This window comes from Cherax quadricarinatus, chromosome 27 (genome assembly GCF_038502225.1).
Source record: "Cherax quadricarinatus isolate ZL_2023a chromosome 27, ASM3850222v1, whole genome shotgun sequence".
In the NCBI taxonomy this organism is placed as follows: Eukaryota; Metazoa; Arthropoda; class Malacostraca; order Decapoda; family Parastacidae; genus Cherax; species Cherax quadricarinatus.
In genome coordinates, this window is record NC_091318.1 from 14,147,089 (window position 1) to 14,164,791 (window position 17,703).

Below are 17,703 nucleotides of genomic sequence, written 5' to 3' on the forward strand. Positions count from 1 at the left end.
AGTCGAGTTTACTGTATAAACACTAACTACTGTATAAACACAAAGCTTACTAAATAAACTCAATACCTGGAGAGGGTTCCGGGGGTCAACGCCCCCGCGGCCCGGTCCGTGACCAGGTCTCGCACTAGCTTACTGTATAAACACAAGGCTTACTATATAAACATAAGCTTATTATGTAAACACAAGCTTACTATATAAAGACAAGCTTCATGGGGGAAGGTACCTGGTGCCCTGATGCCTTTGTAGGAACCTTGACACAAGAAACAAGAAAATAGAGTTCCTGTTTATTGTTTGTCATGATCCTGGCGCTGTGAAACTATAGTAATTACCCTTCATCGTGAATATAATTAATAATAATAATAATAATAATAATAATAATAATAATAATAATAATAATAATAATAATAATAATAATAATAATAACAACAACAATAATATTTTTTTATTATCACACCGGCCGATTCCCACCAAGGCAGGGTGGCCCGAAAAAGAAAAACTTTCACCATCATTCACTCCATCACTGTCTTGCCAGAAGGGTGCTTTACACTACAGTTTTTAAACTGCAACATTAACACCCCTCCTTCAGAGTGCAGGCACTGTACTTCCCATCTCCAGGACTCAAGTCCGGCCTGCCGGTTTCCCTGAATCCCTTCATAAATGTTACTTTGCTCACACTCCAACAGCACGTCAAGTATTAAAAACCATTTGTCTCCATTCACTCCTATCAAACACGCTCACGCATGCCTGCTGGAAGTCCAAGCCCCTCGCACACAAAACCTCCTTTACCCCCTCCCTCCAACCCTTCCTAGGCTGACCCCTACCCCGCCTTCCTTCCACTACAGACTGATATACTCTTGAAGTCATTCTGTTTCGCTCCATTCTCTCTACATGTCCGAACCACCTCAACAACCCTTCCTCAGCCCTCTGGACAACAGTTTTGGTAATCCCGCACCTCCTCCTAACTTCCAAACTACGAATTCTCTGCATTATATTCACACCACACATTGCTCTCAGACATGACATCTCCACTGCCTCCAGCCTTCTCCTCGCTGCAACATTCATCACCCATGCTTCACACCCATATAAGAGCGTTGGTAAAACTATACTCTCATACATTCCCCTCTTTGCCTCCAAGGACAAAGTTCTTTGTCTCCACAGACTCCTAAGTGCACCACTCACTCTTTTTCCCTCATCAATTCTATGATTCACCTCATCTTTCATAGACCCATCCGCTGACACGTCCACTCCCAAATATCTGAATACGTTCACCTCCTCCATACTCTCTCCCTCCAATCTGATATTCAATCTTTCATCACCTAATCTTTTTGTTATCCTCATAACCTTACTCTTTCCTGTATTCACCTTTAATTTTCTTCTTTTGCACACCCTACCAAATTCATCCACCAATCTCTGCAACTTCTCTTCAGAATCTCCCAAGAGCACAGTGTCATCAGCAAAGAGCAGCTGTGACAACTCCCACAACAATAATATTAATGATAATTTCTTCAGGGTCGAGGGCGGTCTGTATGCTCAGGGTCGAGGGTGGGCTCTGAAAGAGACATCCCCCGGAAATATATATTAAATCGCCCTGACCAACACACTAAGGGTTCAACCCTGCCTGTGTCCAGCTGAACCGCCACGAAATAATTCCCGTTTAGGCGGAAATTGTAATAAGGTGATTACGTGAGATAATTGTGTAGTATATTTACTCAAGTGCTGGTAGCAGGCTCTTCAACGCCTCCGTAATGACCATCTCGTAAGAGAAACGTGATTGCCAAGCACTCAGTCCTGGTGGCGTTTCCTGCCTCCCAGCAAACAACAGGAACACCAATGTCGCTTTTAAGAACGTAGGAACATGAGAGTGAAGGTGATGAGTATTGGAAGTTAATGCAATCCTATGCAACAGGATTGAAGAGTAACTTCGATGATGTATGTCATCTTGTAGTTGTGTCACATCGTTTATACTTTTTTCTGTGGGATGTATTGCTTGTTTAACGTGGACTACCCTGGTCTTTGATTTTCCTTCAACTTCAACGAAAGGAACACTGCAGTGAACTCGCTGGCCCATTCTAGGCAGGTTCAACTCACACTCAACAACACCCACTGCAACCACAAATAGGTGAGTGAGTACCCACTCTAATACCCGTCTAACTTACATATAAAGCCACTCATTGTCCTCGCCTCAGTACGCTACCTGAGATTTTCTTTCGCTCATCTACAACTCTAGAACCAAACCAATATTTTCCTATATCGCTGTAAACTTTAAATTTACCTAGATTGACTCCATTATTTCAAGTTCTTTCATTTTGCCGCACTTTATTTTTTTTTTAGTATTCGGGTAAAAACAAGCGTTCTTAAGCGGTCTGATGTGCCCCGCGTTGCCAAACGAAAGCCATATTTTTTTTTAATTTGTTATCAGTTATTTATACCTAAATATAAGTAAATATTTGTTAACCTCGTTAAACATGACCTAAACTAACCGATGATAATAAATATTAAATTTTCGTAGTATGTAAAATCGGACAAAAATGAAGGAACCGAAATCCTTAAGTGGCAATCATGAAGTAGCAATCCTAAAGTTGCAATCCTAAAGTGGCAATCCTAAAGTGGCAACCCTAAAGTGTCAATCCTAAAGTAGCAATCCTGAAATAGCAATCCAGAGGTGGTAATCCTAAGTGGCAAAATTAGATTGGTGTGTGGGGACGCAGACTCCCACACAGAGGAGGGGTAGGCTGTCTTGATGCTGCTGAGAGGTCCTGATCAGAAAAATTGGAAATGCCCTCCCTCCCCATGGATCAAACCTGAATAATTCCCATTCACCAGGTGCTTTATGGCCCCTACGAGTTTATCGGTTTCCCCTGAATATATTAATAAGTTACCCTGCCGAGATTCTAACAGCAGAGCATTGGTCATGGACCCAGGGGTCAGTCCCAGACCTTCACCATCTCACTGACGGTCCTGAAAATCCCTCTGATTTTGGAAGTTGGGACTGGTGCTTCACACGACGAATGAGACACTTCTGTAACACTTGGGTATCTTTATTGTGGCAACGGTTCTCCAACCGGTGGCTTTATCAATCCAATACAGAAAAACGGTGGAGGATATGAAGGGTTAATTCTAGGAAATCATTTCATCAACACAAGAGACTCAAGTGTTACAAAAGTGTTTCATTCATATTCTTGACAGTAATCTATACATTTGTATAGTAGTTCATAAGATATCTGAAATACCTTGATTATATTCTGCTCTCCTCTAGACACCTAGACCCTAACACACATTCATGCGAGGGTAGGGTTGGAGGAGGATGATATGTGAGTTTAAGGAGTTGTTTGTCTGGGAGAGAGAGCTTCTCTCCGCGAGGTGGACCACTCCTTCCAGAGAGTGATACTGTATATTTGTAATATACCTTCGGCTGTTTTGAGAATCCTAACCTCCGCAGCCTGGTCTCTGGCAAGACTTTCCTTGTGCTTGCCTGGTCAGTTATGCTTGTTTGTCTAAAAATACGACATCTTCCTTTCAGTTGCTGTTTAATTCTAAATTTCCTGTGCATTATAGCCAATGACTTTGCAAGAATCCCGAGTATTGTTTCTGAACTGAGACTAATTAACTTTTAATTGTCATTCAAGCCTTGTGACAATTATTGTAATATGAGAGTAAATTAGTGACGATAGTAGGAAGTTGGTAGTAATAACAGTAAATTAAAAATAATGCCAACGACTGTTTTATGTTGAAAGCCATGAATAACCATAGAGTTTCCAGCGCTTGGTAGATCAAATAATTCAGTCAATTCACCTAAATGACCGGACAATAACGCGATTTTGGCACTTTTTTTTTCGTAGAGAACAAAGTTTCAGTAGTAGGCTACGTCATACACTTGCACTCAAAACTAAAAACAAATCAAGTTTTTGTATATCAAAGGTGTCGGTACTACTTTTACACTTTTAACTTCTGGTCTCTACTTATATTTTCCACAGATTCCTTAACACTCCTGGGTCCTTTCTTTGCCTCATCTATTCTCTAACTCACATCTTTCATAGCCCCGTCAGCTGATACTTTCTTTACACTCCATCTAAACTGTATCTCCTTGAAGCACTGTGTCATTAGCAGATAACTTTAACAACTTTCATTTGATGTCGGATTCGTATATGTTAAGACATCTTTCCTTAACACTCTAGCATTCACTTCCCTATATAACTCCATCGATAATACATTTAACAGTGACGGTGACATCACACATCCATGTCTAAAGCCCATGTTAAACGGAAAATATTCGCTTTATTACCCTAACATGGTTCTCAGGAATGAGATAAGCAGGAATGTAGTGGAAGTATTTCCAGGCTTCAAAAGCTACCAGTATTTTAAGTTTCATTTAGTGGAGGAGCCCTGACAGTCTCCTTAATATGTATGTTCACCATCCAGATCCACACTTCCATGATGCCCGTGCTTGCGCAATGATGCTCAAGCAAAATCCTGGCATCAGTGTTCTCGTGGTTGCTTGGTTGATGAGAAATAGTGTCTGTGGGAAAGGATAATCATCACAATGATAACAGCCATGTTTAGTTTTCACTCCCATAACTATCCTGTAAGTCAGATAGTAGGATAAGGGTACAAAACAGGACCAGAAACAGTGGCTATGAACGATTTTCAGTAAGAATATTTCCATTCACGGTGATCCAGTATTGTTCCATCATCAGTAAAGGTTGAGTTCCCTCTCTCAGGATGTGAAAGATTTTTTGATCTTAGATATTCGTGAAAAGCGAAGTTATTTGCTTGGTACTGGTACGTCAATAACAACTCTTGTTGAATCATTCTTTTCATTTTTCTGTAATACCTGTCAGATCTTTACAAGTTTTCTGTGATGTAAATATTGCACATGTGTCAATCTCTGGCTTTAGTGCATCTAAGAGGAACTGTTAGAGACAAAAATTTTCTACATATTGCAGATATTAGATAGCAACATACGAGAACCTTCATATCTACATCAAACTTGGTAGACGTGATCAACAAAAGTTTTGACTCAGCTAACATACATCAACGTAAATGCTAAGCACACATGAGCTCTTAATTGCCATTAACACACGATAAACATAGTCTTCATCAATATATATTAATGGACGTAAACAGCAGATTATCTTATCCTTAGTGAAAAGCTTAAACCTATGTAACATTTATAATAACAGATATCGATAGCCACTGGATCATATATATGTATTAGTATTTTTGAACAATATGGAAGAAAGTTTAAGCCAGTACAGAGTACAAGAAGCAGCAGGAAGGACCTCATTTGCGGGTGTCTGCGGGACGCGGTCCTACCTCCACACGGCCTCAACAACACCTATCATTTGTCAGAGGTTTATGGTATTCGTAAATCATACCAGGGGAAAAAGTGCAATAAATTTTGGCTGTTGGCAGTGCTTAAAGTGTTGCTCATAACAGCTTAGGACACTTAAGGCGTTTCACTTCGCACTTAAGGAGGACAGGGAGACACCAAATTCAAGCTTCGGAGATTGTGTTTGAGGGAGACAGGGAGACATCAGCCACCAGCATCAGGAATTGTGTTTGAGGAGACAGGGAGACATCAGCCACCAGCATCAGGAATTGTGTTTGAGGGAGACAGGGAGACATCAGCCACCAGCATCAGGAATTGTGTTTGAGGAGACAGGGAGACATCAGCCACTAGCATCAGGAATTGTGTTTGAGGGAGACAGGGAGACATCAGCCACCAGCATCAGGAATTGTGTTTGAGGGAGACAGGGAGACATCAGCCACCAGCATCAGGAATTGTGTTTGAGGAGACAGGGAGACATCAGCCACTAGCATCAGGAATTGTGTTTGAGGGAGACAGGGAGACATCAGCCACCAGCATCAGAAATTGTGTTTGAGGGAGACAGGGAGACATCAGCCACCAGCATCAGGAATTGTGTTTGAGGAGACAGGGAAACATCAGCCACTAGCATCAGGAATTGTGTTTGAGGGAGACAGGGAGACATCAGCCACCAGCATCAGGAATTGTGTTTGAGGGAGAGCCAGACTTGAGTATTTAAGGAGGGTAATTAAATTCCTGTATTTTGAAAGTTGGGTGGGGGAAGCTACAGATAAGATAATTGCCACTGAATCGTGATATCTATGGACCTCTGTGACGAAGCTTCACAAGTAACTCTGCCATGGTGGGAAACACCCAAGAATTTAAAAATAAATAATTAAACCAATTAAGTTCTATAACTTACAAATTCCACAGGCAGCTTCTTCAAAAAGAGCTACAATTTCAGTTTTTCAAGGAATAAACATGCATTGCAAGCATCCACAAGCCATTCAGTATTTCCGTGCACAAAAACAGAAGGCCATCCATAGCCACTGTAGTTGGCTAAGGGCGGCAGCTCGCAACGTGGCATTAAGTACGATTTACGAGTTTCAGTCAAGGAGAGCCTCGTAGAATTATAGGTGATCTCGTCCTCACTGGATAAGATACGATTTTCCTCCAAGTACTGAAAGATCAGCAGCAGCAGCAGCACTACCACACAGCTCTGGTCGGGGGCTCCACCTGGCGGTCTTACGAACTGACAGCCCCTGATGACACCCACATTCCTTGTCGTTCATTATACCTGGAAAAATGTTCGTCTGGCTGTCATGAGCTTAATAATAATAATAATAATAATAATAATAATAATAATAATAATAATAATAATAATAATAATAATAATAATAATAATAATAATAATAATAATGACAATAATAATAATAATAATAATAATAATAATAATAATAATAATAATAATAATAATAATAATAATAACAATAATAATAATAATAATAATAATAATAATAATGACAATAATAATAATAATAATAATAATAATAATAATAATAATAATAATAATAATAATAATAATAATAATAATAATAATAATAATAATGACAATAATAATAATAATAATAATAATAATAATAATAATAATAATAATAATAATAATAATAATGACAATAATAATAATAATAATAATAATAATAATATTCTTCTTATTATTATTAATTTAGCAAAAGAAAAATACAAATAAATTATCATTGCCTACATGATTTTTTTCAACATGTGAATATAGTATTAAACTGTTTATCGCATAAATGGGCTCCAGACTATTGAAAAGAATTCCCAAACCCACTAAACCCGTATGGGTAAAGGTGCTCGAGGCGTGGTGGAGTTAGGCTCTGATTTGCAAACATAAAAAATACAGACCAAAAATAAACACACACACACACACACACACACACACACACACACACACACACACACACACACACACACTCACCATTTAATCAAATTAATATTATTAACATGACTGGCCATACATCAAAATCCTCTTTGTATAATAACGGTGCTATATTTTACACACTTGATCAGCCATCAATTATTTATAATACAAAGGGGGAACCAATCTAGAAATATGTCATAAAAATAGTTTGACCTTATCTGTAGTGGAAGAATATAAATGTATGTATATAAATATAGCCGATGAATTAGACACCTGTGTAACACCTGAGTGTCTTTATTCTGAAGACGATTCGCCATACAGTGTTTTATTGCTTCAATACAGAAGTTAATAACAGAGGCAGTAGATGAGGTAATCAGTCCCTCGGCCCAGAAGGTTGGAGCCAGTAGATGAGGTACAAATGATACAGTATAGAGCAGCTTCATAAGATACCTGACTGTAATCTGAGTGAGAGAAACAGGTGCAGGTAAGAGCACACCTGATTTTTTTTCTCTCAGTTGTATAGCAAATTTTATCTGGTATTGATACTGAAACCTCTATATTCTTGCCGGTAAAATGATCAGTGATTTTGGGACGATATTATGAAAACACCGGCGACAGTTCCAGGTTGTAGAGGTAAGGACATTTTTTTTTACTCATTAGAAGTACATTAGTGACTCGTCTACACAGTGTCAACGCTCTCTGGTGTATGTTAATGAATTATCTGAAGCTTTTGCTTTGTGTTGTTTGCGAATCTACTAGATTTCTTGAACCTCTTACTTTGACTTGTTTGCATCATTGATCAAGTTTCTAGTGCTTCTACGAGATAATCTTCAAAGTTCATCTTCCCTAGGATAAATTTATTCTTTGATTTTTCCCACCAAACTTTAGTGATTATGAGTTATATTTTAAAACTTCGTAAGATCTCAAGGAATCTTGCAATGTTCAGTTGAAGAACACTCTTACAAGCTTTAATGATAAAGAGATTCCTTCCCCAGAAAATAATGACCCTAATTTCGTCGTTGTCTTCATGGACTGATGCATTTTCCTTCCCCGGATAAACGACACGTAGTTCTGGGAGGAAAAAAAAAAGCCTCATAAATGTGTGATAAACTACAGTAATGTGGGATGTTACTGGAAATTATGGGTTCACCTTGGTGAGCCGTAGCTCACTCCCGGCCAAGAAGGAATCACAGGGAACGGAGACACGAAATAATATTGGGAGATGATACTACCTCAGAGTGAGTTGGAGACGTAAACTGTAGTTACGGGAGAAACGTTGTACTCTTGATGGTTTTCTTAAGGTTCTCTTTTTTATTTTCCGTGTTCCGCGTCCTGGTGAGTCGCCTGCTGATGGCGCTCGGTGATGTGACGCTGAAGGAATAACTCAGTTATTTCCTTTATTTTGGTTCTCATTCGAAATGTTTTTTTTTTTTTCCTGGATGTACCGATAAGCGGACTAAGCGGCCACTTGAGTCCCAAACTACTGAGGGACCCAAAAGTTGTTAACCATTTGTTTCTTAATCTTCCTTGAGTCAAGCCGCTGTCTGTAATGTTTGAAGGTGTGTAGTGGTGTGGGGTCCCCGCTGCCACATATGTTGATCGACACATTATTCAAACCATTTCGATTCAGACATGAAAACGCAATTTTTTATTAGAAGCCGAAGACCTCAGCGGTAAAGGTTCATGCTACCGTACACCCTTCTGTTTATTCATACACACACACACACACACACACACACACACACACACACACACACACACACACACATCAGGGAATACTTGCCAGGAAGACAGCAGCGAGTCATGGTACGTGGCGAGGTGTCAGAGTGGGCACCTGTGACCAGCGGGGTCCCACAGGGGTCAGTCCTAGGACCAGTGCTGTTTCTGGTATTTGTGAACGACATGACGGAAGGAATAGACTCCGAAGTGTCCCTGTTTGCAGATGACATGAAGTTGATGAGAAGAATTCACTCGATCGAAGACCAGGCAGAACTACAAAGGGATCTGGACAGGCTGCAGACCTGGTCCAGCAATTGGCTTCTGGAGTTCAATCCCACCAAGTGCAAAGTCATGAAGATTGGGGAAGGGCAAAGAAGACCGCAGACGGAGTACAGTCTAGGGGGCCAGAGACTACAAACCTCACTCAAGGAAAAAGATCTTGGGGTGAGTATAACACCAGGCACATCTCCTGAAGCGCACATCAACCAAATAACTGCTCCAGCATATGAGCGCCTAGCAAACCTCAGAACAGCATTCTGACACCTTAATAAGGAATCGTTCAGGACCCTGTACACCGTGTACGTTAGGCCCATATTGGAGTATGCGGCACCAGTTTGGAACCCACACCTAGCCAAGCACGTAAAGAAACTAGAGAAAGTGCAAAGGTTTGAAACAAGACTAGTCCCAGAGCTAAGAGGAATGTCCTACGAGGAGAGGTTAAGGGAAATCAACCTGACGACACTGGAGGACAGGAGAGATAGGGGGGACATGATAACAACATACAAAATACTGAGAGGAATTGACAAGGTGGACAAAAACAGGATGTTCCAGAGATTGGACACAGTAACAAGGGGACACAGTTGGAAGTTGAAGACACAGATGAATCACAGGGATGTTAGGAAGTATTTCTTCAGCCACAGAGTAGTCAGTAAGTGGAATAGTTTGGGAAGCGATGTAGGGGAGGCAGGATCCATACATAGCTTTAAGCAGAGGTATGATAAAGCTCACGGTTCAGGGAGAGTGACCTAGTAGCGATCAGTGAAGAGGCGGGGCCAGGAGCTCGGACTCGACCCCTGCAACCTCAACTAGGTGAGCAACTAGGTGAGTACACACACACGCACAGACACACACACTCACACAGATAGATAAGGTGGACAAAGACAGGATGTTCCAGAGAGGGGACACAAACAAGGGGTCACAATCGGAAGCTGAAGACTCAGACGAGTCACAGAGATGTTAGGAAGAATTTCTTCGGTCATAGAGCCATCAGGAAGTGGAATAGCCTAGCAAGTGATGTAGTGGAGGCAGGAACCATATATAGCTTTAAGACGAGGTATGGCAAAGCTCAGGAAGCAGAGAGAGAGAGGACCTAGTAGCGATCAGTGAAGAGGCAGGGCCAGGAGCTGAGTCTCGACCCCTGCAACCGCAATTAGGTGAGTACACACATACACACACATGCACACACACACACACACACACACACACACACACACACACACACACACACACACACACACACACACACACACACACACACACACACACACACACACACACACACACACACACACACACACTCACACACAAGCGCGTTTAACAGGAAGGGCACTGCAATGGATCAGAGAATACCTGACAGGGAGGCAACAACGAGTCATGGTACGTGATGAGGTATCACAGTGGGCGCCTGTGACGAGCGGGATCCCACAGGGGTCAGTCCTAGGGCCAGTGCTATTTTTGATATATGTGAATGACATGATGGAAGGGATAGACTCCGAAGTGTCCCTGTTCGCAGATGATGTGAAGTTAATGAGGAGAATTAATTCAAATGAGGATCAGGCAGGACTACAAAGAGACCTGGACAGGCTTGACACGTGGTCCAGCAACTGGCTTCTCGAATTCGACTCTGCCAAATGCAGAGACATGAAAACTGGTGAAGGGCAAAGAAGACCGCAGACAGAGTATAGGCTAGGTGGACAAACACTGCAAGCCTCACTCAAGGAGAATGATCTTGGGGTGACCATGACACCGAACACGTCTTCGGAGGCACACATCAACCAGATAACTGCTGCAGCATATGGGCACCTGGCAAACCTGAGAATAGCGTACCGATACCTTAGTAAGGAATCGTTCAACACACTGTACACTGTGTACGTCAGGCCCATACTGGAGTATGCAGCACCAGTATGGAACCCACACCTGGTCAAGCACGTCAAGAAATTAGAGAAAGTACAAAGGTTTGCAGCAAGGCTAGTTCCGGAGCTCAGGGAAATGTTCTGCGAAGAAAGGTTGAAGGAAATCGGACTGACAACACTGGAGGACAGGAGGGTCAGGGGAGACATGATAACGACATAAAAAATACTGCGTGGAACAGACAAGGTGGACAGAGACAGGATGTTCCAGAGAGGGGACACAGAAACAAGGGGTCACAATAGGAAGCTGAAGATTCAGACGAGTCAGAGGGATGTTAGGAAGTATTTCTTCAGCCACAGAGTCGTCAGGAAGTGATGTAGTGGAGGCAGGAACCATACATAGCTCTAAGGCGAGGTATGACAAAGCTCAGGAAGCAGAGAGAGAACCTAATAGCGATCAGTGAAGAGGCGGGGCCAGGAGCTGAGTCTTGACCCCTGCAACCACAATTATGTGAGTACACAAGCACACACACACACACACACACACACACACACACACACACACACACACACACACACACACACACACACACACACACACACACACACACACACACACACACATATATATATATATATATATATATATATATATATATATATATATATATATATATATATATATATATATATATATATATATATAATCAGCGATAGAATATGTAAAACGTGTGATGTATAACATTGTGTTGGTAAGATGTTTCGCCCTGTAAGGACTTTATTGATTCACTGGTAAAGTTCTCGGTTGACGATACATCTCTTCAATGAAATGCCATGTGCCACACCTTGTATATTATTCACATGGTTCCTGAATGGACATTTGATCCCCGGATGAATGACTACCACACCCACCATGAGTACGTGAGGGGACATTCATTCACCCTTCACCTGCATCATACCTCTGACCAGTGTCCAGAGTTTATCTTCTGCTAGTGTTTACCAGCACAGACTTACCATGAGATCACCTTGTAGCTCATACCACTGTAGCTCATACCACTGTAGCTCATACCACTGTAGCTCATACCACTGTACTTCATACCACTGTAGCTCATACCACTGTACTTCATACCACTGTAGCTCATACCACTGTACTTCATGCCACTGTAGCTCATACCACTGCACTTTATACCACTGTAGCTCATACTACTGTAGCTCATACCACTGTAGCTCATACCACTGTACCTCATACCACTCTACTTCATACCATCATACCACTGTAGCTCATACCACTGTACTTCATACCACTGTAGCTCATACCACTATACTTCATACCACTGTAGCTCATACCACTGTACTTCATACCACTGTGGCTCATACCACTATACTTCATACCACTGTAGCTCATACCACTGTACTTCATACCACTGTAGCTCATACCACTGTGCTTCATACCACTGTAGCTCATACCACTGTACTTCATACCACTGTAGCTCATGCCACTGTAGTTCATACCACTGTAGCTCATACCACTGTACTTCATACCACTGTAGCTTATACCACTGTAGCTCATACCACTGTAGCTCATACCTACGATCTGCAATGTACAAAACACTTCGAATAATAGGTGTATGACATACACACACACACACGAGAGAGAGAGGGGTGGGTTGATTGCATTTTCCTGGACTGCAGGAAGGCCTTCGACACAGTTCCTTACAAGAGATTAGTGCAGAAGCTGGAGGATCAGGCGCGTATAACAGGGAGGGCACTGCAATGGATCAGGGAATACCTGGCAGGGAGGCAACAACGAGTCATGGTACGTGAAGAGGTATCACAGTGGGCGCCTGTGACGAGCGGGGTCCCACAGGGGTCAATTCTAGGACCAGTGCTATTTTTGATATATGCGAACGACATGATGGAAGGAATAGACTCTGAAGTGTCCCTATTCGCAGATGATGTGAAGCTGACGAGAAGAATTAAATCAGATGAGGATGAGGATGAGGCAGAACTGCAAAGAAATCTGGACAGGCTGGACACGTGGTCCAGAAACTGGCTTCTCGAATTCAACCCTGCCAAAATCATGAAGATTGGGGAGGGACAAAGAAGACCACAGACAGACTATAGGCTAGGTGGACAAAGACTACAGACCTCACTCAGGGAGAAAGATCTTGGGGTGACCATAACACCGAGCACGTCACCGGAGGCACACATCAACCAAATAACTGCTGCAGCATATGGGCGCCTGGCAAACCTGAGAATAGAGTTCCGATACCTTAATAAGGAATCGTTCAAGACACTGTACACTGTGTATGTTAGGCCCATACTGGAGTATGCAGCACCAGTCTGGAACCCACACCTGGTCAAGCACGTCAAGATGTTAGAGAAAGTACAAAGGTTTGCAACAAGGCTAGTTCCAGAGCTCAGGGGAATGTCGTACGAGGAAAGGTTGAGGGAAATCGGACTGACGACACTGGAGGACAGAAGGGTCAGGGGAGACATGATAACGACATCAAAGATACTGCGGGGAATAGACAAGGTGGACAGAGACAGGATGTTCCAGAGAGGGGACACAGAAACAAGGGGTCACAATTGGAAGCTGAAGACTCAGACGAGTCACAGGGACGTTAGGGAGTATTTCTTCAGTCATAGAGTCGTCAGGAAGTGGAATAGCCTAGCAAGTGAAGTAGCGGAGGCAGGAACCATACATAGTTTTAAGAAGAGGTATGACAAAGGTCATGGAGCAGAGAGTGAGAGGGCCTAGTAGCGATCAGTGAAGAGGCGGGGCCAGGAGCTGAGTCTCGACCCCTGCAACCACAATTAGGTGAGTACAATTAGGTGATTACACGCACACACACATACACACACACGTACACACACATACACACACACACACACAGACACACATACACACATACACATACACACATACACACACACATACACACAGACACACATACACACAGACACACACACACCCATACACACACATACACACACACACACACACACACACACACACACACACACACACACACACACACACACACACACACACACACACACACACACACACACACACACACACACACACACACACACACACCCACAGGAACAAGCACTTGTAAGCTGTAGTACACACGCAAACACACACATACACAGGATTTCACACCGTCCTGTGAACTGACCATCTGAACCTCGCTCCTTCTCTCTCTCTCCCTCTCTTCCTATCCTAGGTAGAGACCTATCTTTTTTTTTTTTTTTTTTTTACACAGGGTTTGACAAGGTTAAGGATCCCTAGCTTTATTGACAGCTATTTACAGGTTAAGGATTCCTAACTTTATTGGCAAGCTAAGAGCTGTTACCTACATCAGCTCATTTGAAAACATTTTTATTGTTATGAGACATACAAGTAGGGAACAGGATGAAGTTGGAGCCATCTGTGGCCCAGCATTTTCATTTGATCAACTGACTTTATCTCGTTGACATCATTATGCTGTACGAATGTGTTCCATACTCGAGTCATCCTGGGTATGTATGATCTCAGATGGAGTGATGTTCTGGAGAAGGGTACAGCCAGAGTGAAGTTGCTGCTTTCTGCCCGTCTTGTGGCATAAAAGCTTGTTTCACGCTGTCCTCGAAGTGAATCCAAGTGTGGTATTTTGACAATATTGGCCTTGTACATAACAGTAAGGCCACCCACATCCCTCCTATGTTGAAGGCTCTGCTGAAATGACAGATCTATCCAGGATGGGTCCAGGCGAGAGATGAGACGTCTTGCTCTGTTCTCTACTCTGTCAAGCAGTCGCAGATGAGAGGGGGGGGCAGGCAAACCAAGAAAGTGGAGCATACCCAAGGTGTGAGCGTACTTGTGCCTCGTACAGGATCTTGCAACCCCTACTGTCAAGCAGATGGGAGATACGGCGAAGTGCTGTAAGCTTCCTGGCTGCCTTGTTTGCAAGATTTACAACGTGGTTCTTCATGGTTAGTTTGGAGTCAAATTTCACCCCAAGGATATCAACTTCTTCTCCAGGTGCCAACATCCTCCCATTCATCCTTACTACTGCACCAGCATTACCATCATGGTGCCTAGAGACGATCATCATTTGCGTTTTCTCAGGTGCAAATGTTACTTGCCATCTATTTCCCCAAGCTGATATAGCTCTCAGCTGGTGATTGATGTAGCTTAGAGCAGCTGGCATTTCTTCTCTTGGATAAGTGAATGTCAGTGTACAGTCGTCTGCATATGCATGTGATTCTGGGATGAGATGAAGAAGGTCGTTGAAGTAGACATTCCATAACAATGGACCCAGCACGCTTCCTTGTGGAACACTTGCCCCAATAGGATGTCTTGCTGATTCCATTCCATTGAGAACTACACTTAGAGATCTACCATGAAGGTAATCACTGAGGAGACATAGCGTAGAGCCTGCAATTCCCAGTGCTTGAAGTTTTGCTAAGAGGCCCTGGTGCCACACCCGGTCGAAAGCGCCAGCAATGTTCAGTGCTACCACACAGCTGACTTTGGATTCATCCAGTGACTGGTGCCACTTAGTGGAGAGGTTTAACAACAGATCAGCAGCAGAGTAACCTTTCCTGAAGCCATATTGACGATCACAAAGTAGTGAGTGGTAGTCAAAAAACTCTGTCATTTGTCTTGAGATTATTGTCTCAAGGATCTTACCAGTGATTGACAGGAGTGACACTGGTCTGTAGTTGCTGATTTCTGCTCTGCTCTTCTTTTTGTGAACAGGGACTACATTTGCCTCTTTCCATAGAGAGGGCCATTTACACTGTACTAGGCAGTGCTGAAAGATGCGAGTTAGAGGTGCTGCTAGCTGGTCTGCACATCTTCTCAACAATCTTGGGCTCAACTTGTCTGGGCCCACAGCCTTTTCTTGGTCAAGCAATTTAAGTAGGAAATGCACCTCCTCCTGCCTTATTGTCACCACTGACAGTTTTGACACAGTTCTTGCAGCTAGCCAAGGAGGGTCCCTTGCTGGATCAGGAACTTGCATTTTGGTAGCAAAGTGTTCAGCAAAGAGGTCCGCCTTCTCTTGACTACTAGTAGAGGTGGTCCCATCCTGTCGATTTAGAGGTGGAATAAGTTCATCAGGCAGATAACCTTGTCTGTCCTTGCCCAGGGACCACCAGGTTTTGGAGCCTACCCTACCTGATGCTAACTTTCTTTTAGTGTCCACCTCCCATTTAGCAATCTCTCTCTACCTATCTCTCTCTACCCATATCACTCTTTACCTATATATCTCTCTCTACCTATCTCTCTCTCTCTCTTCCCTCTCCCATCTCTCCCCTCTAACATCTCCTCCCTCTAACACCTCCCCCCTCTAACATCTCTCCCCCTCTAACATCTCTCCCCTCCCATTATCTCTCCCCTCTCCCTTTCCCCATCTCTCTCCCCTCCTCCCCTCCTCCCCTCTCTCTCCCCCTAGCCTCTCTCTCCCCTCTCGCTCTTCCATCTCCCCCCTCTTTCCCCTTCTCCCTCTCTCTCCCCCTCTCTCTCCCCCCCCTCTCTTTGCCTTCTCTCTCTCTCTCTCTTCCCTCCCTCTCTCCCTCTCTCTCTCCCTCCCTCTCTCTCTCTCTCTCTCTCTCTCTCTCTCTCTCTCTCTCTCTCTCTCTCTCTCTCTCTCTCTCTCTCTCTCTCTCTCTCTCTCTCTCTCTCTCTCTCTCTCTCTTACTCTCTTGCTCTCTCTCTTCCCCATTTTCCCTTCTCACTCTCCCCCTCTCCTACCCTTCCCATCACTCTCTCTCCCCCTCTCTCTCTCACTCTCACTCTCACTCTCTCTTCCCCTTTTTCCTTCTCACTATACCCCTCTCTCTTTCTACCTTCCCTTCTCTTTCTCTCTCTCTCTCCATCTCTTTCCCATTTTCCCTTCTCACTCTCCCCCTCTCCTTCCCTTCCCTTCCCTTCACTCTCTTTCCCCCTCTCACACTCTCTCTCTCCCCCTTTCCCTTCTCACTCTTCCCCTCTCTCCTTCTACCATTCCCTTCTCTCTTCTCTCACAAAAAAAATGGTGGGGACTCGCAGGAACCAAGGATCAGATGAGAATGGTTCTGGTAGGGAGGAGTGGATGGAGGAGCAGTGGAAAAGGATGGAACAAGAGTGGGAGAGAAAATTAGGAGAGCTTTCTGAAAAAATGGAGAAAGAGCTCTCTGTGAAATTGGAAAAGAGGTTGGAGAAGGAGACAAAGAATTGGGAGGCACAAGTCGAAACTGCAGTAGCCAAGATAAGGGTCCTAGAAGTTGAGATAAATAGGCTGAAGCGAGTTACAGGGGCAGTGACCAGAGAAGACACAGCATATGAAGCTGTGAGGCCGAACAGGAAGGAAGGAATTATGAATTATGCTAAGGTCATATCAGCCTGCCAAGGAGGGCCAAGGAGTGAAAGGGAAGAACAGCTGGGTGCAGATGGAGAGGGTGATAGGTCGAATGCTGAGGCACAACCATGCTATCAAGAGCCACTAGAAAAATCAAGGAAGAAACTGACCACATACAGGCAGGATCCAGAGTCACAGAGGGAGAGGCAATGGGAGGAGGAAAGGGCAAAATCAGTGTTTATCCATGGGCTTCAGGAGAGAGAGGAAAGGACACAC